At 42.2% G+C, this 20,863-nt stretch overlaps 9 non-coding genes and 1 pseudogene across 9 annotated transcripts; 3 read left to right on the forward strand and 7 right to left on the reverse strand.

Annotated features, from left to right (window-relative positions):
* Window positions 1-9,054: 9,054 nt before the first annotated feature.
* Window positions 9,055-9,218, forward strand: LOC135033718 (U1 spliceosomal RNA). The gene has a single exon (XR_010229058.1). It is a non-coding gene; the product is annotated as a U1 spliceosomal RNA (small nuclear RNA).
* A 152-nt stretch (window positions 9,219-9,370) lies between these two features.
* LOC135033765 (U1 spliceosomal RNA) lies at window positions 9,371-9,533 on the forward strand. Its single transcript, XR_010229103.1, has one exon. It is a non-coding gene; the product is annotated as a U1 spliceosomal RNA (small nuclear RNA).
* A 655-nt stretch (window positions 9,534-10,188) lies between these two features.
* Window positions 10,189-10,352, forward strand: LOC135033692 (U1 spliceosomal RNA). The gene has a single exon (XR_010229032.1). It is a non-coding gene; the product is annotated as a U1 spliceosomal RNA (small nuclear RNA).
* A 5,546-nt stretch (window positions 10,353-15,898) lies between these two features.
* Window positions 15,899-16,062, reverse strand: LOC135033937 (U1 spliceosomal RNA). Its single transcript, XR_010229253.1, has one exon. It is a non-coding gene; the product is annotated as a U1 spliceosomal RNA (small nuclear RNA).
* A 671-nt stretch (window positions 16,063-16,733) lies between these two features.
* On the reverse strand, window positions 16,734-16,896 carry LOC135033863 (U1 spliceosomal RNA). The gene has a single exon (XR_010229184.1). It is a non-coding gene; the product is annotated as a U1 spliceosomal RNA (small nuclear RNA).
* A 152-nt stretch (window positions 16,897-17,048) lies between these two features.
* Window positions 17,049-17,212, reverse strand: LOC135033931 (U1 spliceosomal RNA). The gene has a single exon (XR_010229247.1). It is a non-coding gene; the product is annotated as a U1 spliceosomal RNA (small nuclear RNA).
* Window positions 17,213-17,883: 671 nt separating this feature from the next.
* LOC135033816 (U1 spliceosomal RNA) lies at window positions 17,884-18,046 on the reverse strand. Its single transcript, XR_010229147.1, has one exon. It is a non-coding gene; the product is annotated as a U1 spliceosomal RNA (small nuclear RNA).
* Window positions 18,047-18,198: 152 nt separating this feature from the next.
* Window positions 18,199-18,362, reverse strand: LOC135033927 (U1 spliceosomal RNA). Its single transcript, XR_010229243.1, has one exon. It is a non-coding gene; the product is annotated as a U1 spliceosomal RNA (small nuclear RNA).
* A 702-nt stretch (window positions 18,363-19,064) lies between these two features.
* LOC135033848 (U1 spliceosomal RNA) lies at window positions 19,065-19,199 on the reverse strand (annotated as a pseudogene).
* A 152-nt stretch (window positions 19,200-19,351) lies between these two features.
* LOC135033700 (U1 spliceosomal RNA) lies at window positions 19,352-19,515 on the reverse strand. Its single transcript, XR_010229040.1, has one exon. It is a non-coding gene; the product is annotated as a U1 spliceosomal RNA (small nuclear RNA).
* Between the last annotated feature and the right edge of the window lie 1,348 nt (window positions 19,516-20,863).

Below are 20,863 nucleotides of genomic sequence, written 5' to 3' on the forward strand. Positions count from 1 at the left end.
TATTGACTTTTTAAAATGTTTCTAGGAATCGTTCTAGATGAATGCTTATTAGCCTTTGTCAGTATGTACTTTTGCAAAGTGTCGCTGTGGCGCAATCAGTTAGTGTGTAAGGCTATTAACCAAAAGGTTGGTGGTTCAATCCCACCCAGGGACTTAATTGACCTTGTTATCAGATTTTGGTGATCTTTAAGTAGACAAGTCAAAATTTCAAACCCCCTGTTATGGTGTAGGGTACCTGGCCTTCTCTGATGTAGTTAGATTTGATTCAGTGATTTTATAAAAACAGCTAGGAAGCACAATTTAGCAGTGGGTTGCAGAGAAAAAGAAATATGCTGGCAGAAAAATCCAATTGAGTGATTAAACAGCTCTTCATTTTCTGGCTTTATTTTTATGCTAACTAATTTGTTCTCTGAAAAGTGTCCACAAAGCCAAGTATCTGATTAACATATTTGTAGGGATGGTTTTTCATCTATTACTAAATTAAACTTGCTTCATTGGAAAGGCAGCAAGATGCATCCTCATTTCAATATCTACTGAAATAATACAGGTTGACACCAGGAAACATTAACGCCACTGCATCCTTGCTGCTTTCTCATGTGGAAGTCTGTTTAATGTGAAAACAAGGTGATATCTAATTAGCACACAGGTAAGGAATTAAGAAAATCTTTATTTAAGGGTGAAGATGTTTCTCACATAATCGTTGCCCCAATGCATCATTGAAATTCAAGCTGGAAAGATGATTTTAATGTATCACTTGTACATTTTGTATTGCTCTTCTGGTGACAATGTAGTTTGTTTTTGTTAATTACCATTTTAATAATAGGGTAAAGAAAATTAAGTGGATTTTTGAAAGAAAACAATATTGTCAATATACTATTAAAACAAATTAAAATGGTAAAAGTTATTGTACTTTAAGTAAAAATAAAAGCTAAAATATCAATCCCAGTTTTGGATTACTTTAATGAACAAAAAAAAATGCATATAGCAAAGGATAGTTTCAATCTGCCTACCTCTGGGTTATGGGCCCAGCATGCTTCCATTGCAGTACTCTGCTGCACATTTAAGTGCAAGAGATCCTGAAGCACTCACTCATCATGCGAAAGTACCAATGTGTTTCTTCATTGGTTGCTGGAAGAAACATCTTACAAAAACTCTCCAGATTATTGACTTTTTAAAGTTTTTCTAGGAAACGTTCTAGATGAATGCTTATTAGTCTTTGTCAGTATGGACTTTTTGCAAAGTGTCTCTGTGGCGCAATCTGTTAGTGTGTTCAGCTATTAATCAAAAGGTTGGTGGTTCAATCCCACCCAGGGACGTAATTGACCTTGTGATCAGATTTTGGTGATATTTAAGTAGACAAGTCAAAATTGCAAACCCTCTCTTATGGTGTAGGGTACCTGGCCTTCTCTGATGTAATCAGAGTTAGATTTGATTAAGTGATTTTATAAAAAAAACAGCTAGGAAGCACAATTTAGCAGTGGGTTGCAGAGAAAAAGAAAAATGCTGGCAGAAAAATCCAATTGAGTGATTAAACAGCTCTTCATTTTCTGGCTTTATTTTTATGATAACAAATTTGTTCTCTGAAAAGTGTCCACAAAGCCAAGTATCTGATTAACATCTTTGTAGGGATGGTTTTTCACCTATTACTAAATTAAACTTGCTTCATTAAAAAGGCAGCAAGATGCATCCTCATTTCAATATCTACAGAAATAATACAGGTTGACACCAGGAAACATTAACACCACTGCATCTTTGCTGTTTTCTCATGTGGAAGTCTGTTTAATGTGAAAACAAGGTGATATCTAATTAGCACACAGGTAAAGAATTAAGAAAATCTTTATTTAAGGGTGAAGATGTTTCTCACAAAATCGTTGCCCCAATGCATCATTGAAATTCAAGCTGGAAAGATGATTTTAATATATCACTTGTACATTTTGTATTGCTCTTCTGGTGACAATGTAGTTTGTTTTTGTCAATTACCATTTTAATAATCGGGTAAAGAAAATTAATTGGATTTTTGAAAGAAAACAATACTGTCAATATACTATTAAAACAAATTAAAATGGTAAAAGTTGTTGTACTTTAAGTAAAAATAAAAGCTAAAATATCAATCCCAGTTTTGGATTACTTTAATGAACAAAAAAAAATGCATATAGCAAAGGATAGTTTCAATCTGCCTACCTCTGGGTTATGGGCCCAGCATGCTTCCATTGCAGTACTCTGCTGCACATGTAAGTGCAAGAGATCCTGAAGCACTCACTCATCATGCGAAAGTACCAATGTGTTTCTTCGTTGGTTGCTGGAAGAAACATCTTACAAAAACTCTCCAGATTATTGACTTTTTAAAGTTTTTTTAGGAAACGTTCTAGATGAATGCTTATTAGTCTTTGTCAGTATGTACTTTTTGCAAAGTGTCTCTGTGGCGCAATTGGTTAGTGTGTTCAGCTATTAATCAAAAAGTTGGTGGTTCAATCCCACCCAGGGACATAATTGACCTTGTGATCAGATTTTGGTGATATTTAAGTAGACAAGTCAAAATTGCAAACCCCCTCTTATGGTGTAGGGTACCTGGCCTTCTCTGATGTAATCAGAGTTAGATTTGATTAAGTGATTTTATAAAAAAACAGCTAGGAAGCACAATTTAGCAGTGGGTTGCAGAGAAAAAGAAAAATGCTGGCAGAAAAATCCAATTGAGTGATTAAACAGCTCTTCATTTTCTGGCTTTATTTTTATGATAACAAATTTGTTCTCTGAAAAGTGTCCACAAAGCCAAGTATCTGATTAACATTTTTGTAGGGATGGTTTTTCACCTATTACTAAATTAAACTTGCTTCATTGGAAAGGCAGCAAGATGCATCCTCATTTCAATATCTACGGAAATAATACAGGTTGACACCAGGAAACATTAACGCCACTGCATCTTTGCTGTTTTCTCATGTGGAAGTCTGTTTAATGTGAAAACAAGGTGATATCTAATTAGCACACAGGTAAGGAATTAAGAAAATCTTTATTTAAGGGTGAAGATGTTTCTCACAAAATCGTTGCCCCAATGCATCATTGAAATTCAAGCTGGAAAGATGATTTTAATATATCACTTGTACATTTTGTATTGCTCTTCTGGTGACAATGTAGTTTGTTTTTGTCAATTACCATTTTAAAAATCGGGTAAAGAAAATTAATTGGATTTTTGAAAGAAAACAATACTGTCAATATACTATTAAAACAAATTAAAATGGTAAAAGTTATTGTACTTTAAGTAAAAATAAAAGCTAAAATATCAATCCCAGTTTTGGATTACTTTAATGAACAAAAAAAAAATGCATATAGCAAAGGATAGTTTCAATCTGCCTACCTCTGGGTTATGGGCCCAGCATGCTTCCAGTGCAGTACTCTGCTGCACATGTAAGTGCAAGAGATCCTGAAGCACTCACTCATCATGCGAAAGTACCAATGTGTTTCTTCATTGGTTGCTGGAAGAAACATTTTACAAAAACTCTCCAGATTATTGACTTTTTAAAGTTTTTCTAGGAAACGTTCTAGATGAATGCTTATTAGTCTTTGTCAGTATGTACTTTTTGCAAAGTGTCTCTGTGGCGCAATCGGTTAGTGTGTTCAGCTATTAATCAGAAGGTTGGTGGTTCAATCCCACCCAGGGGCGTAATTGACATTGTGATCAGATTTTGGTAATATTTAAGTAGACAAGTCAAAATTGCAAAACCCCTCTTATGGTGTAGGGTACCTGGCCTTCTCTGATGTAATCAGAGTTAGATTTGATTAAGTGATTTTATAAAAAAAACAGCTAGGAAGCACAATTTAGCAGTGGGTTGCAGAGAAAAAGAAAAATGCTGGCAGAAAAATCCAATTGAGTGATTAAACAGCTCTTCATTTTCTGGCTTTATTTTTATGATAACAAATTTGTTCTCTGAAAAGTGTCCACAAAGCCAAGTATCTGATTAACATCTTTGTAGGGATGGTTTTTCACCTATTACTAAATTAAACTTGCTTCATTGGAAAGGCAGCAAGATGCATCCTCATTTCAATATCTACGGAAATAATACAGGTTGACACCAGGAAACATTAACGCCACTGCATCTTTGCTGTTTTCTCATGTGGAAGTCTGTTTAATGTGAAAACAAAGTGATATCTAATTAGCACACAGGTAAGGAATTAAGAAAATCTTTATTTAAGGGTGAAGATGTTTCTCACAAAATCGTTGCCCCAATGCATCATTGAAATCCAAGCTGGAAAGATGATTTTAATATATCACTTGTACATTTTGTATTGCTCTTCTGGTGACAATGTAGTTTGTTTTTGTCAATTACCATTTTAATAATCGGGTAAAGAAAATTAATTGGATTTTTGAAAGAAAACAATACTGTCAATATACTATTAAAACAAATTAAAATGGTAAAAGTTATTGTACTTTAAGTAAAAATAAAAGAGCAAAAATATCAATCCCAGTTTTGGATTACTTTAATTAACAAAAAAAAAATGCATATAGCAGAGGATAGTTTCAATCTGCCTACCTCTGGGTTATGGACCCAGCATGCTTTCATAACAGTACTCTGCTGCACATGTAAGTGCAAGAGATCCTGAAGCACTCACTCATCATGGGAAAGTACCAATGTGTTTCTTCATTGGTTGATGGAAGAAACATCTTACAAAAACTCTCCAGATTATTGACTATTTAAAGTTTTTATAGGAAACGTTCTAGATGAATGCTTATTAGCCTTTGTCAGTATGTACTTTTGCAAAGTGTCGCTGTGGCGCAATCAGTTAGTGTGTACAGCTATTAACCAAAAGGTTGGTGGTTCAATCCCACCCAGGGACATAATTGACCTTGTTATCAGATTTTGTTGATCTTTAAGTAGACAAGTCAAAATTTCGAAAACCCCTGTTATGGTGTAGGGTACCTGGCCTTCTCTGATGTAATCAGAGTTAGATTTGATTCAGTGATTTTATAAAAACAGCTAGGAAGCACAATTTAGCAGTGGGTTGCAGAGAAAAAGAAATATGCTGGCAGAAAAATCCAATTGAGTGATTAAACAGCTCTTCATTTTCTGGCTTTATTTTTATGCTAACTAATTTGTTCTCTGAAAAGTGTCCACAAAGCCAAGTATCTGATTAACATATTTGTAGGGATGGTTTTTCACCTATTACTAAATTAAACTTGCTTCATTGGAAAGGCAGCAAGATGCATCCTCATTTCAATATCTACTGAAATAATACAGGTTGACACCAGGAAACATTAACGCCACTGCATCCTTGCTGCTTTCTCATGTGGAAGTCTGTTTAATGTGAAAACAAGGTGATATCTAATTAGCACACAGGTAAGGAATTAAGAAAATCTTTATTTAAGGGTAAAGATGTTTCTCACAAAATCATTGCCCCAATGCATCATTGAAATTCAAGCTGGAAAGATGATTTTAATATATCACTTGTACATTTTGTATTGCTCTTCTGGTGACAATGTAGTTTGTTTTTGTCAATTACCATTTTAATAATAGGGTAAAGAAAATTAAGTGGATTTTTGAAAGAAAACAATACTGTCAATATACTATTAAAACAAATTAAAATGGTAAAAGTTATTGTACTTTAAGTAAAAATAAAAGCTAAAATATCAATCCCAGTTTTGGATTACTTTAATGAACAAAAAAAAAATGCATATAGCAAAGGATAGTTTCAATCTGCCTACCTCTGGGTTATGGGCCCAGCATGCTTCCATTGCAGTACTCTGCTGCACATGTAAGTGCAAGAGATCCTGAAGCACTCACTCATCATGCGAAAGTACCAATGTGTTTCTTCATTGGTTGCTGGAAGAAACATCTTACAAAAACTCTCCAGATTATTGACTTTTTAAAGTTTTTCTAGGAAACGTTCTAGATGAATGCTTATTAGTCTTTGTCAGTATATTCTTTTTGCAAAGTGTCTCTGTGGCGCAATCGGTTAGTGTGTTCAGCTATTAATCAAAAGGTTGGTGGTTCAATCCCACCCAGGGACGTAATTGACCTTGTGATCAGATTTCGGTGATATTTAAGTAGACAAGTCAAAATTGCAAACCCCCTCTTATGGTGTAGGGTACCTGGCCTTCTCTGATGTAATCAGAGTTAGATTTGATTAAGTGATTTTATAAAAAAACAGCTAGGAAGCACAATTTAGCAGTGGGTTGCAGAGAAAAAGAAAAAAGCTGGCAGAAAAATACAATTGAGTGATTAAACAGCTCTTCATTTTCTGGCTTTATTTTTATGATAACAAATTTGTTCTCTGAAAAGTGTCCACAAAGCCAAGTATCTGATTAACATCTTTGTAGGGATGGTTTTTCACCTATTACTAAATTAAACTTGCTTCATTGGAAAGGCAGCAAGATGCATCCTCATTTCAATATCTACGGAAATAATACAGGTTGACACCATGAAACATTAACGCCACTGCATCTTTGCTGTTTTCTCATGTGGAAGTCTGTTTAATGTGAAAACAAGGTGATATCTAATTAGCACACAGGTAAGGAATTAAGAAAATCTTTATTTAAGGGTGAAGATGTTTCTCACAAAATCGTTGCCCCAATGCATCATTGAAATCCAAGCTGGAAAGATGATTTTAATATATCACTTGTACATTTTGTATTGCTCTTCTGGTGACAATGTAGTTTGTTTTTGTCAATTACCATTTTAATAATCGGGTAAAGAAAATTAAGTGGATTTTTGAAAGAAAACAATACTGTCAATATACTATTAAAACAAATTAAAATGGTAAAACTTATTGTTACTTTAAGTAAAAATAAAAGAGCAAAAATATCAATCCCAGTTTTGGTTTACTTTAATTAACAAAAAAAAATGCATACAGCAGAGGATAGTTTCAATCTGCCTACCTCTGGGTTATGGACCCAGCGAGCTTCCATTACAGTACTCTGCTGCACATGTAATTGCAAGAGATCCTGAAGCACTCACTCATCATGGGAAAGTACCAATGTGTTTCTTCATTGGTTGATGGAAGAAACATCTTACAAAAACTCTCCAGATTATTGACTATTTAAAGTTTTTCTAGGAAACGTTCTAGATGAATGCTTATTAGCCTTTGTCAGTATGTACTTTTGCAAAGTGTCTCTGTGGTGCAATCGGTTAGTGTGTTTGGTTATTAACCAAAGGGTTGGTGGTTCAATCCCACCCAGGGATGTTATTGACCTTGTCATCAGATTTTGGTGATCTTTAAGTAGACAAGTCAAAATTTCAAACCCCCTCTTATGGTGTAGGGTACCTGGCCTACTCTGATGTAATCAGAGTTAGATTTGATTAAGTGATTTTATCAAAAAACAGCTAGGAAGCACAATTTAGCAGTGGGTTGCAGAGAAAATGAAATATGCTGGCAGAAAAATCCAATTGAGTGATTAAACAGCTCTTCATTTTCTGGCTTTATTTTTATGCTAACAAATTTGTTCTCTGAAAAGTGTCCACAAAGCCAAGTATCGGATTAACATCTTTGTAGGGATGGTTTTTCACCTATTACTAAATTAAACTTGCTTCATTGGAAAGGCAGCAAGATGCATCCTCATTTCAATATCTACTGAAATAATACAGGTTGACACCAGGAAACATTAACGCCACTGCATCCTTGCTGCTTTCTCATGTGGAAGTCTGTTTAATGTGAAAACAAGGTGATATCTAATTAGCACACAGGTAAGGAATTAAGAAAATCTTTATTTAAGGGTGAAGATGTTTCTCACAAAATCGTTGCCCCAATGCATCATTGAAATTCAAGCTGGAAAGATGATTTTAATATATCACTTGTACATTTTGTATTGCTCTTCTGGTGACAATGTAGTTTGTTTTTGTCAATTACCATTTTAATAATCGGGTAAAGAAAATTAAGTGGATTTTTGAAAGAAAACAATACTGTCAATATACTATTAAAACATATTAAAATGGTAAAAGTTATTGTACTTTAAGTAAAAATAAAAGAGAAAAAATATCAATCCCAGTTTTGGATTACTTTAATTAACAAAAAAAAAATGCATATAGCAGAGGATAGTTTCAATCTGCCTACCTCTGGGTTATGAACCCAGCATGCTTTCATTACAGTACTCTGCTGCACATGTAAGTGCAAGAGATCTTGAAGCACTCACTCATCATGGGAAAGTAACAATGTGTTTCTTCGTTGGTTGATGGAAGAAACATCTTACAAAAACTCTCCAGATTATTGACTTTTTAAAGTTTTTCTAGGAAACGTTCTAGATGAATGCTTATTAGCCTTTGTCAGTATGGACTTTTGCAAAGTGTCTCTGTGGCGCAATTGGTTAGTGTGATTGGTTATTAACCAAAGGGTTGGTGGTTCAATCCCACCCAGGGATGTAATTGACCTTGTTATCAGATTTTGGTGATCTTTAAGTAGACAAGTCAAAATTTCAAAAACCCCTGTTATGGTGTAGGGTGCCTGGCCTTCTCTGATGTAATCAGAGTTAGATTTGATTCAGTGATTTTATAAAAACAGCTAGGAAGCACAATTTAGCAGTGGTTTGCAGAGAAAAAGAAATATGCTGGCAAAAAAATCCAATTGAGTGATTAAACAGCTCTTCATTTTCTGGCTTTATTTTTATGATAACAAATTTGTTCTCTGAAAAGTGTCCACAAAGCCAAGTATCTGATTAACATCTTTGTAGGGATGGTTTTTCACCTATTACTAAATTAAACTTGCTTCATTGGAAAGGCAGCAAGATGCATCCTCATTTCAATATCTACTGAAATAATACAGGTTGACACCAGGAAACATTAACGCCACTGCATCCTTGCCGATGATAACCTCAAGTTGGGTCATTCGGTGCTGCAGAGTCGTACGCATTCTTCCACCCGTTCAAGAGCTTTGGTATAACCCCATGGTTCTTAATGTGACCCCAGCATCCTCTAGGTCGTATGAGAAAATAGGATTTTAATACCTACCGGTAAATCCTTTTCTCTTAGTCTGTAGAGGATGCTGGAGTTCCCTTGTGCTGCCTCAGTTGAATCTCCTTTACTTGACAGAGATGTGCCTGAGCAGCGGCCCTCCCCAGCCCTATCCCAAATCATACTTATTTTGCATAGGAGATACCATGGTCATGAAGATTATTCTCCCAGGGTGAGGTTCATTCATTGCATTCTGGGTATGCTGACCCCTGTGATTTCCCCAAATGTGGGTAACTCGACTGCATTATTTGTGGTAGTGGGGGACTGTGTTTGTGTTTTCCTCTGGTCAGCTCTGGTAAAAGTCAGATTTCTTTGTTTCAGATCTTCCTCTAGCCTTGTTCTTCTTTCGAGAGTTCCCTTGTGCTGCCTCAGTTGGATCTCCTTCACTTGACAGGGGGGTGCCCGAGCAGCGACCCTCCCCAGCTCAAGCCCAACTCCTACTTACCTGCCAGGTGAGATACTATGATCATGAAGGTGCTTCTCCCAGGGCAAGGCTCACCCATTGCACTCTGGGTGTGCTGCCCCTGCGATTTCCCCAAATGTGGGAAACTTGACTGCATAATTTGTGTTTCCCCTGGTCGGCTCTCGTATAATTCAGATCTCTTTGTCTCAGGTCTCTCTCCAGCCTAGTTTGCTGTCTGTTTCCACTTCTTTTTTCTTGAGCCCCTCCCTTTTATACCCTTGTGCACTATCCTGACTTCTCCTCCTGTCTGCTTACTTTGTGCCTTCCAATGCACAATGCAAACTACACACCCTTTTACTTGCCTTACAGAGCAGCTCTGGAGCTGTTACAGTGCCAAGCTGCTGTAAGAAATCAGCTTGAATGCTTCAGGGGCTGGGGCATTGTCAACATGAGCCCCACACCGAAGGAGGGTGGGGGTGTTTAATGCGAACTAAGGGTCATCCAAGCGCCGCAAAAGGCCGCCATGCCCTGCATACCCCTTTTCTCTTTTCATATGCAGATGAGGGTTCCAGCCAACTTTGGCCCACTGCTTGGATGACATCACCGTATGCAAATCCATCTTCTGCAGAACTTCCCCCAGGAATGCTTGTACTAGTTGTTGCATTTGGTTTGTTGTTTGGGGGTGCTTCAGTATTAGGCAGCCTTCTGCCCTCCCATGTTCATCTGAAAATATGTGTACTCCCTGCAGTTGTTGTCTCCAGATGAGAGTTCCCTTGTGCTGCCTCAGTTGAATCTCCTTTACTTGACAGAGATGTGCCTGAGCAGCGGCCCTCCCCAGCCCTATCCCAAATCATACTTATTTTGCATAGGCGATACCATGGTCATGAAGATTGTTCTCCCAGGGTGAGGTTCATTCATTGCATTCTGGGTATGCTGACCCCTGTGATTTCCCCAAATGTGGGAAACTCGACTGCATTATTTGTGGTAGTGGGGGACTGTGTTTGTGCTTTCCTCTGGTCAGCTCTGGTAAAAGTCAGATTTCTTTGTCTCAGATCTTCCTCTAGCCTTGTTCTTCTTTCGAGAGTTCCCTTGTGCTGCCTCAGTTGGATCTCCTTCACTTGACAGGGGGTGCCCGAGCAGCAATCCTCCACAGCTCTGGCCCAACTCCTACTTACCTGCCAGGAGAGATACTATGATCTTCACTGTTAGGGCAATCAGGATGTGGAATTCCCTGCCAGGGAAGGTGGTAATGGCGGACTCTGTAATTGGATTTAAAAAAGGAATGGATACATTTCTGAATGAAAAAGCTATCCAAGGTTATAATACTTAAAATATCAACATGGTTAATCCGGGGGTAACATGAGTTGTAGTAGCTAACTAGTCATAAAACATTATTCAGCAAGTATGTAGAATCATCACAACTTAAAACAGGTTGAACACGATGGGCAATTTGCCTCTATTCAACCTCAAAAACTATGTTACTATATGTTACTATATTACTATGTTACTGTAGTATACAGAACACCACAATGCAATGAGCAGTGATAGTGAGCACTGATGAGGATACTAGAACTGACACTGAGCAGCAAGATGCAGCACTGGACTATTAGTAATGTACTGTAGTATGCTGAGCACAACAATGCAGCACAAGACAATGAGCAGTGATACTGAGCACTGATGAGGATACTACTGAGAACTGACACTGAGCAGGAGAGACACACTACTAGTATTACTGAGCAGCAATAAGTATCCACTGATACTGAGCACTGATATTGAGATTTCCACTGAGAGAACATAGCCACGTCCTCTCCGCTCTCTCTTCAATGCACGAGTAAAAATGGCGGCAACGCGCAGCTCTTTATATGGAATCCGAATCTCGCGAGAATCCGACAGCGGGATGATGACATTTTCCCTTGTTCAGGTTTTCCGAGTCAGGCGGGAACAACCGAGCCTGCCTCGTACCAGTGTAAACCACGTGGAGTTCGTGGGGAATTCGGTTCTCGGAGAACCGAACCCGCTCCTCTCTACCTTATACCCATCAATTTTTTTTATTTTCAATCTAAGCCCCTGCAGTTTTCTGTAAGCATCTGCTTTGCTATGATGATCAACAAGTCACAAGGGCAAACACTCAGGGCTTGAGGCGTAGATCTTAGGACCAGCTGCTACAAGCATGGCAGAGGTGTCACTATCACTGGTGACACCCAGAGAGGTGGCGAGGGAGATTGTAATGCAGTGCGCGCAGATAAGCAGCGCAATGGTAAAACGGAGGCATGGTTTCATAGGTAGGGGCGTGGCCTGGTGGCCTGAATCTACATTTTGTTGCTCCGGGTGTCCCGGGGGTTGGGGGCTGCACCGGGGACTAGTGTGTGAGCGGTGCTGGCTCCTGCACAGTGACATGGCATGGCCACTAGAGATGTGCACCGGAAATTTTTCGGGTTTTGTGTTTTGGTTTTGGGTTCGGTTCCGCGGCCGTGTTTTGGGTTCGAACGCGTTTTGGCTAAACCTCACCGAATTTTTTGTTGTCGGATTCGGGTGTGTTTTGGATTCGGGTGTTTTTTTCAAAAAACCCTAAAAAACAGCTTAAATCATAGAATTTGGGAGTCATTTTGATCCCAAAGTATTATTAACCTCAATAACCATAATTTCCACTCATTTTCAGTCTATTCTTAACACCTCACACCTCACAATATTATTTTTAGTCCTAAAATTTGCACCGAGGTCGCTGGATGACTAAGCTCAGTGACCCAAGTGGCCGACACAAACACCTGGCCCATCTAGGAGTGGCACTGCAGTGTCACGCATGATGGCCCATCCAAAAAACACTCCCCAAACAGCACATGACGCAAAGAAAAAAAGAGGCGCAATGAGGTAGCTGTGTGACTAAGCTCAGCGACCCAAGTGGCCGACACAAACACCTGGCCCATCTAGGAGTGGCACTGCAGTGTCACGCAGGATGGCCCTTCCAAAAAACACTCCCCAAACAGCACATGACGCAAAGAAAAAAAGAGGCGCAATGAGGTAGCTGTGTGACTAAGCTCAGCGACCCAAGTGGACGACACAAACACCTGGCCCATCTAGGAGTGTCACTGCAGTGTCACGCAGGATGGCCCTTCCAAAAAACACTCCCCAAACAGCACATGACGCAAAGAAAAAAAGAGGCGCAATGAGGTAGCTGTGTGACTAAGCTCAGCGACCCAAGTGGCCGACACAAACACCTGGCCCATCTAGGAGTGGCACTGCAGTGTCACGCAGGATGGCCCTTCCAAAAAACACTCCCCAAACAGCACATGACGCAAAGAAAAATAAAAGAAAAAAGAGGTGCAAGGTGGAATTGCCTTGGGCCCTCCCACCCACCCTTATGTTGTATAAACAGGACATGCACACTTTAACCAACCCATCATTTCAGTGACAGGGTCTGCCACACGACTGTGACTGAAATGACGGGTTGGTTTGGACCCCCACCAAAAAAGAAGCAATTAATCTCTCCTTGCACAAACTGGCTCTATAGAGGCAAGATGTCCACCTCATCATCCTCCGATTCATCACCGTGTACATCCCCCTCCTCACAGATTATCAATTCGTCCCCACTGGAATCCACCATCTCAGCTCCCTGTATACTTTGTGGAGGCAATTGCTGCTGGTCAATGTCTCCACGGAGAAATTGATTATAATTCATTTTAATGAACATCATCTTCTCCACATTTTCTGGAAGTAACCTCGTACGCCGATTGCTGACAAGGTGAGCGGCGGCACTAAACACTCTTTCGGAGTACACACTTGTGGGAGGGCAACTTAGGTAGAATAAAGCCAGTTTGTGCAAGGGCCTCCAAATTGCCTCTTTTTCCTGCCAGTATACGTACGGACTGTCTGACGTGCCTACTTGGATGCGGTCACTCATATAATCCTCCACCATTCTTTCAATGGTGAGAGAATCATATGCAGTGACAGTAGACGACATGTCCGTAATCGTTGGCAGGTCCTTCAGTCCGGACCAGATGTCAGCATCAGCAGTCGCTCCAGACTGCCCTGCATCACCGCCAGCGGGTGGGCTCGGAATTCTGAGCCTTTTCCTCGCACCCCCAATTGCGGGAGAATGTGAAGGAGGAGCTGTTGACCGATCAAGTTCCGCTTGACTTGATAATTTTCTCACCAGCAGGTCTTTGAACCCCTGCCGGAAAGAGAGATACAACGTAGGTTTTAAATCTAGGATCGAGCACGGTGGCCAAAATGTAGTGCTCTGATTTCAACAGATTGACCACCCGTGAATCCTGGTTAAGCGAATGAAGGGCTCCATCCACAAGTCCCACATGCCTAGCGGAATCGCTCTGTCTTAGCTCCTCCTTCAATGTCTCCAGCTTCTTCTGCAAAAGCCTGATGACGGGAATGACCTGACTCAGGCTGGCAGTGTCTGAACTGACTTCACGTGTGGCAAGTTCAAAAGGTTGCAGAACCTTGCACAACGTTGAAATCATTCTCCACTGCGCTTGAGACAGGTGCATTCCACCTCCTATATCGTGGTCAGATGTATAGGCTTGAATGGCCTTTTGCTGCTCCTCCATCCTCTGAAGCATATAGAGGGTTGAATTCCACCTCGTTACCACTTCTTGCTTCAGATGATGGCAGGGCAGGTTCAGGCGTTTTTGGTGTTGCTCCAGTCTTCTGTACGTGGTGCCTGTACGCCGAAAGTGTCCCGCAATTCTTGTGGCCACTGACAGCATCTCTTGCACGCCCCTGTCGTTTTTTAAATAATTCTGCACCACCAAATTCAAGGTATGTGCAAAACATGGGACGTGCTGGAATTTGCCCAGATATAATGCACGCACAATATTGCTGGCGTTGTCCGATGCCACAAATCCACAGGAGAGTCCAATTGGGGTAAGCCATTCTGTGATGATCTTCCTTAGTTGCCGTAAGAGGTTTTCAGCTGTGTGCGTATTCTGGAAAGCGGTGATACAAAGCGTAGCCTGCCTAGGAAAGAGTTGGCGTTTGCGAGATGCTGCTACTGGTGCCGCCGCTGCTGTTCTTGCGGCGGGAGTCAATACATCTACCCAGTGGGCTGTCACAGTCATATAGTCCTGAGTCTGCCCTGCTCCACTTGTCCACATGTCCGTGGTTAAGTGGACATTGGGTACAACTGCATTTTTTAGGACACTGGTGAGTCTTTTTCTGAGGTCTGTGTACATTTTCGGTATCGCCTGCCTAGAGAAATGGAACCTAGATGGTATTTGGTACCGGGGACACAGTACCTCAATCAAGTCTATAGTTGGCTCTGAAGTAATGATGGATACCGGAACCACGTTTCTCACTGCCCAGGATGCCAAGGCCTCAGTTATCCGCTTTGCAGCAGGATGACTGCTGTGATATTTCATCTTCCTTGCAAAAGACTGTTGGACAGTCAATTGCTTGGTGGAAGTAGTAAAAGTGGTCTTACGACTTCCCCTCTGGGATGACCATCGACTCCCAGCAGCAACAACAGCAGCGCCAGCAGCAGTAGGCGTTACACTCAAGGATGCATCGGAGGAATCCCAGGCAGGAGAGAACTCGTCAGAATTGTCAGTGACATGGCCTGCAGGACTATTGGCATTCCTGGGGAAGGAGGAAATTGACACTGAGGGAGTTGGTGGGGTGGTTTGCGTGAGCTTGGTTACAAGAGGAAGGGATTTACTGGTCAGTGGACTGCTTCCGCTGTCGCCCAAAGTTTTTGAACTTGTCACTGACTTATGATGAATGCGCTGCAGGTGACGTATAAGGGAGGATGTTCCGAGGTGGTTAACGTCTATACCCCTACTTATTACAGCTTGACAAAGGCAACACACGGCTTGACACCTGTTGTCCGCATTTCTGTTGAAATACTTCCACACCGAAGAGCTGATTTTTTTGGTATTTTCACCAGGCATGTCAATGGCCATATTCCTCCCACGGACAACAGGTGTCTCGCCGGGTGCCTGACTTAAACAAACCACCTCACCATCAGAATCCTCCTTGTCAATTTCCTCAACAGCGCCAGCAACACCCATATCCTCCTCATCCTGGTGTGTTTTGGATTCGGGTGTTTTTTTCAAAAAACCCTAAAAAAACAGCTTAAATCATAGAATTTGGGAGTCATTTTGATCCCAAAGTATTGCCAAATTGCCTATCGTGTTCAACCTGTTTTAAGTTGTGATGATTCTACATACTTGCTGAATAATGTTTTATGACTAGTTAACTACTATAACTCATGTTACCCCCGGATTAACCATGTTGATATTTTAAGTATTATAACCTTGGATAGCTTTTTCATTCAGAAATGTATCCATTCCTTTTTTAAATCCAATTACAGAGTCCGCCATTACCACCTTCCCTGGCAGGGAATTCCACATCCTGATTGCCCTAACAGTGAAGATCATAGTATCTCACCTGGCAGGTAAGTAGGAGTTGGGCTAGAGCTGTGGAGGATTGCTGCTCGGGCACCCCCTGTCAAGTGAAGGAGATCCAACTGAGGCAGCACAAGGGAACTCTCGAAAGAAGAACAAGGCTAGAGGAAGATCTGAGACAAAGAAATCTGACTTTTACCAGAGCTGACCAGAGGAAAGCACAAACACAGTCCCCCACTACCACAAATAATGCAGTCGAGTTTCCCACATTTGGGGAAATCACAGGGGTCAGCATACCCAGAGTGCAATGAATGAACCTCACCCTGGGAGAACAATCTTCATGACCATGGTATCTCCTATGCAAAATAAGTATGATTTGGGATAGGGCTGGGGAGGGCCGCTGCTCAGGCACATCTCTGTCAAGTAAAGGAGATTCAACTGAGGCAGCACAAGGGAACTCTCATCTGGGGACAACAACTGCAGGGAGAACACATATTTTCAGATGAACATGGGAGGGCAGAAGGCTGCCTAATACTGAAGCACCCCCAAACAACAAACCAAATGCAACTACTAGTGCAAGCATTCCTGGGGGAAGGCCTGCAGCAGATGGATTTGCATATGGTGATGTCATCCAAGCAGTGGGTCAAAGTTGGCTTCAACCCTCGTCTGCATATGAAAATAAAAATGGGGTGTGCAGGGCATGGCGGCCTTTTGCGGCGCTTGGATGACCCCTAGTTCGCATTAAACACCTCCACCTTCCTTCGGTGTGGGGCTCATGTTGGCTATGCCCCAGCCCCTGAAGCATTCAAGCTGATTTCTTGCAGCAGCTGGGCACTGTAACAGCTCCAGAGCTGCTCTGTAAAGCAAGTAAAAGGGTGTGGGCCCTGCAGCACTACCTGTAGTTTGCATTGTGCTTTGGAAGGCACAAAGTAAGCAGACGGGAGAAGTCAGGATAGTGCACAAGGGCATAGAAGGGAGCGGCTCAAGAAAAGAGAAGTGGAAACAGACAGCAAACTAGGCTGGAGAGAGACCTGAGACAAAGAGATCTGAATTATACGAGAGCCGACCAGAGGAAACACAAATTATGTAATCAAGTGTCCCACATTTGGGGAAATCGTAGGAGCAGCACAACCAGAGTGCATTGGGTGAGCCTTGCCCTGGGAGAAGCACCTTCCTGATCATAGTATCTCACCTGGCAGGTAAGTAGGAGTTGGGCTAGAGCTGGGGAGGGTCGCTGTTCGGGCACCCCCCTGTCAAGTGAAGGAGCTCCAACTGAGGCAGCACAAGGAAACTCTCGAAAAAAGAACAAGGCTAGAGGAAGATCTGAGACAAAGAAATCTGACTTTTACCAGAGCTGACCAGAGGAAAGCACAAACACAGTCCCCCACTACCACAAATAATGCAGTCGAGTTTCCCACATTTGGGGAAATCACAGGGGTCAGCATACCCAGAATGCAATGAATGAACCTCACCCTGGGAGAACAATCTTCATGACAATGGTATCTCCTATGCAAAATAAGTATGATTTGGGATAGGGCTGGGGAGGGCCGCTGCTCAGGCACATCTCTGTCAAGTAAAGGAGATTCAACTGAGGCAGCACAAGGGAACTCTCATCTGGGGACAACAACTGCAGGGAGAACACATATTTTCAGATGAACATGGGAGAGCAGAAGGCTGCCTAATACTGAAGCACCCCCAAACAACAAACCAAATGCAACAACTAGTACAAGCATTCCTGGGAAAAGGTCTGCAGAAGACGGATTTGCATACGGTGATGTCATCCAAGCAGTGGGCCAAAGTTGGCTGGAACCCTCATCTGCATATGAAAAGAGAAAAGGGGTATGCAGGGCATGGCGGCCTTTTGCGGCGCTTGGATGACCCTTAGTTCGCATTAAACACCTCCACCCTCCGTCGGTGTGGGGCTCATGTTGGCTATGCCCCAGCCCCTGAAGCATTCAAGCTGATTTCTTGCAGCAGCTGGGCACTGTAACAGCTCCAGAGCTGCTCTGAAAGGCAAGTAAAAGGGTGTGGGCCCTGCAGCACTACCTGTAGTTTGCATTGTGCGTTGGAAGGCACAAAGTAAGCAGACAGGAGAAGTCAGGAGAGTGCACAAGGGCATAGAAGGCAGCGGCTCAAGAAAAGAGAAGTGGAAACAGACAGCAAACTAGGCTGGAGAGAGACCTGAGACAAAGAGATCTGAATTATACGAGAGCCGACCAGGGGAAACACAAATTATGCAGTCAAGTTTCCCACATTTGGGGAAATCGCAGGAGCAGCACACCCAGAGTGCAATGGGTGAGCCTTGCCCTGGGAGAAGCACCATCATGATCATAGTATCTCACCTGGCAGGTATGTAGGAGTTGGGCTAGAGCTGGGGAGGGTCGCTGCTTGGGTACCCCCCTGTCAAGTGAAGGAGATCAAACTGAGGCAGCACAATGGAACTCTCGAAAGAAGAACAAGGCTAGAGGAAGATCTGAGACAAAGAAATCTGACTTTTACCAGAGCTGACCAGAGGAAAACACAAACACAGTCCCCCACTACCACAAATAATGCAGTTGAGTTTCCCACATTTGGGGAAATCACAGGGGTCAGCATACCCAGAATGCAATGAATGAACCTCACCCTGGGAGAACAATCTTTATGACCATGGTATCTCCTATGCAAAATAAGTATGATTTGGGAAAGGGCTGGGGAGGGCCGCTGCTCAGGCACATCTCTGTCAAGTAAAGGAGATTCAACTGAGGCAGCACAAAGGAACTCTCATCTGGGGACAACAACTGCCGGGAGAACACATATTTTCAGATGAACATGGGAGGGCAGAAGGCTGCCTAATACTGAAGCACCCCCAAACAACAAACCAAATGCAACAACTAGTTCAAGCATTCCTGGGGGAAGGTCTGCAGAAGACGGATTTGCATACAGTGATGTCATCCAAGCAGTGGGCCAAAGTTGGCTGGAACCCTCATCTGCATATGAAAAGAGAAAAGGGGTATGCAGGGCATGGCGGCCTTTTGCGGCGCTTGGATGACCCTTAGTTCGCATTAAACACCCCCACCCTCCTTCGGTGTGGGGCTCATGTTGGCCATGCCCCAGCCCCTGAAGCATTCAAGCTGATTTCTTTCAGCAGCTTGGCACTGTAACAGCTCCAGAGCTGCTCTGTAAGGCAAGTAAAAGGGTGTGGGCCCTGCAGCACTACCTGTAGTTTGCATTGTGCATCGGAAGGCACAAAGTAAGCAGACAGGAGGAGAAGTCAGGATAGTGCACAAGGGTGTAGAAGGGAGGGGCTCAAGAAAAAAGAAGTGGAAACAGACAGCAAACTAGGCTGGAGAGAGACCTGAGACAAAGAGATCTGAATTATATGAGAGCCGACTAGGGGAAACACAAATTATGCAGTCAAGTTTCCCACATTTGGGGAAATCGCAGGGGCAGCACACCCAGAGTGCAATGGGTGAGCCTTGCCCTGGGAGAAGCAACTTCATGATCATAGTATCTAACCTGGCAGGTAAGTAGGAGTTGGGCTAGAGCTGGGGAGGGTCGCTGCTCGGGCACCCCCCTGTCAAGTGAAGGAGATCCAACTGAGGCAGCACAAGGGAACTCTTGAAAGAAGAACAAGGCTAGAGGAAGATCTGAGACAAAGAAATCTGACTTTTACCAGAGCTGACCAGAGGAAAGCACAAACACAGTCCCCCACTACCACAAATAATGCAGTTGAGTTTCCCACATTTGGGGAAATCACAGAGGTCAGCATACCCAGAATGCAATGAATGAACCTAACCCTGGGAGAACAATCTTCATGACCATGTTATCTCCTATGCAAAATAAGTATGATTTGGGATAGGGCTGGGGAGGGCCGCTGCTCAGGCACATCTCTGTCAAGTAAAGGAGATTCAACTGAGGCAGCACAAGGGAACTCTCATCTGGGGACAACAACTGCAGGGAGAACACATATTTTCAGATGAACATGGGAGGGCAGAAGGCTGCCTAATACTGAAGCACCCCCAAACAACAAACCAAATGCAACAAGATGAAGACCCATGTGCTAGAGCCAAGCCGCAGGTACATTGAATGCTAGCAAGCTGAATATTTAAATCCTTTTTGTTCCGCAGCATTCCAATGCGGAAGATTCCATGGAACCAGAGATCCTTCCATTGAGAAGGACATGCTGCCTGGATGACTACACTGTGCAAATTAAATCACGGAGCCAGTTGGCTTGTGGGTGGCTCTGGTGACTGGGTGGTTGGGTGGGTGGTGTGTCGGAAGTGGAGCGCATGCAAATGATTGTGTATCATCCAGCTAGTGAGAGAGAAAACTCATGCAGGAGTGTTCCTGCTTGTCAGTGGGTTATGCACCTTGCCAGACGTTAAATCTACATAGAGCAGCTGGAGGGGACAAGAGCAGGTTTGCAAAATATAGATAGAAGAGCATATATGCTGGCGCATTCTCCATGATTGTGTCAGCTTATGTTTTGGTGCACTGCACTTTCCTCCACTAAGTTTTAGCCATTTTTGTTAAGCTCAAGTGTAGTTGCTTCTCGGCCTTTTGGCTGTGATCTTGTATCGTGGTTGAAGGGTCTGCTGGAGGGAGGGATTGTTTTCTTCATTGGCGAAAGATCAAAGATATTCCAGGATGGAAGGCTTGGGAACACTATCTGTTTTTCAGTTGTGGAAGAGCACAGAGGTCGGATTGGACTACATTCTATAGTAAAGGATATCTTTCTATTTATTGACCCTCCCCTTATATGTGTCTGTGTTACAATAAAGCTTCGGTTTTGTGAATCCCTCACCCTCTTACACTCCACACCCATAGCCTTATTAACTGTTGTATTATTGTATACTTTAAATGTATAGTGCAGTTCATGATTTATAGTGTAGACTGGCCTGTGCTGTAGTTCTTGAACTGTACTATACCGTCAGCATTTGTATTGTGTTTTGGCTGTGCTGCAACACTGTATTTATGTGTGCAATGTTTATGTATGTTTTTTTTTATGTCAATAAAGACTGCTTTTTCAAGCCAATATCTGAAAACAATCAATGTTTATCTTTGATGGCAATAAAAGTGGTATGATATTTGATGCTTTTGAAATCCAATATCTGATATGTCCCCTATCTGGGAACCATATATTAAATGGCTTTTCAGAAAAGGGAGATGGGAGAAGAGCTTTCATTACTTGTAGG

This window comes from Pseudophryne corroboree, unplaced genomic scaffold (assembly GCF_028390025.1).
Source record: "Pseudophryne corroboree isolate aPseCor3 unplaced genomic scaffold, aPseCor3.hap2 scaffold_576, whole genome shotgun sequence".
NCBI lineage: Eukaryota > Metazoa > Chordata > Amphibia > Anura > Myobatrachidae > Pseudophryne > Pseudophryne corroboree.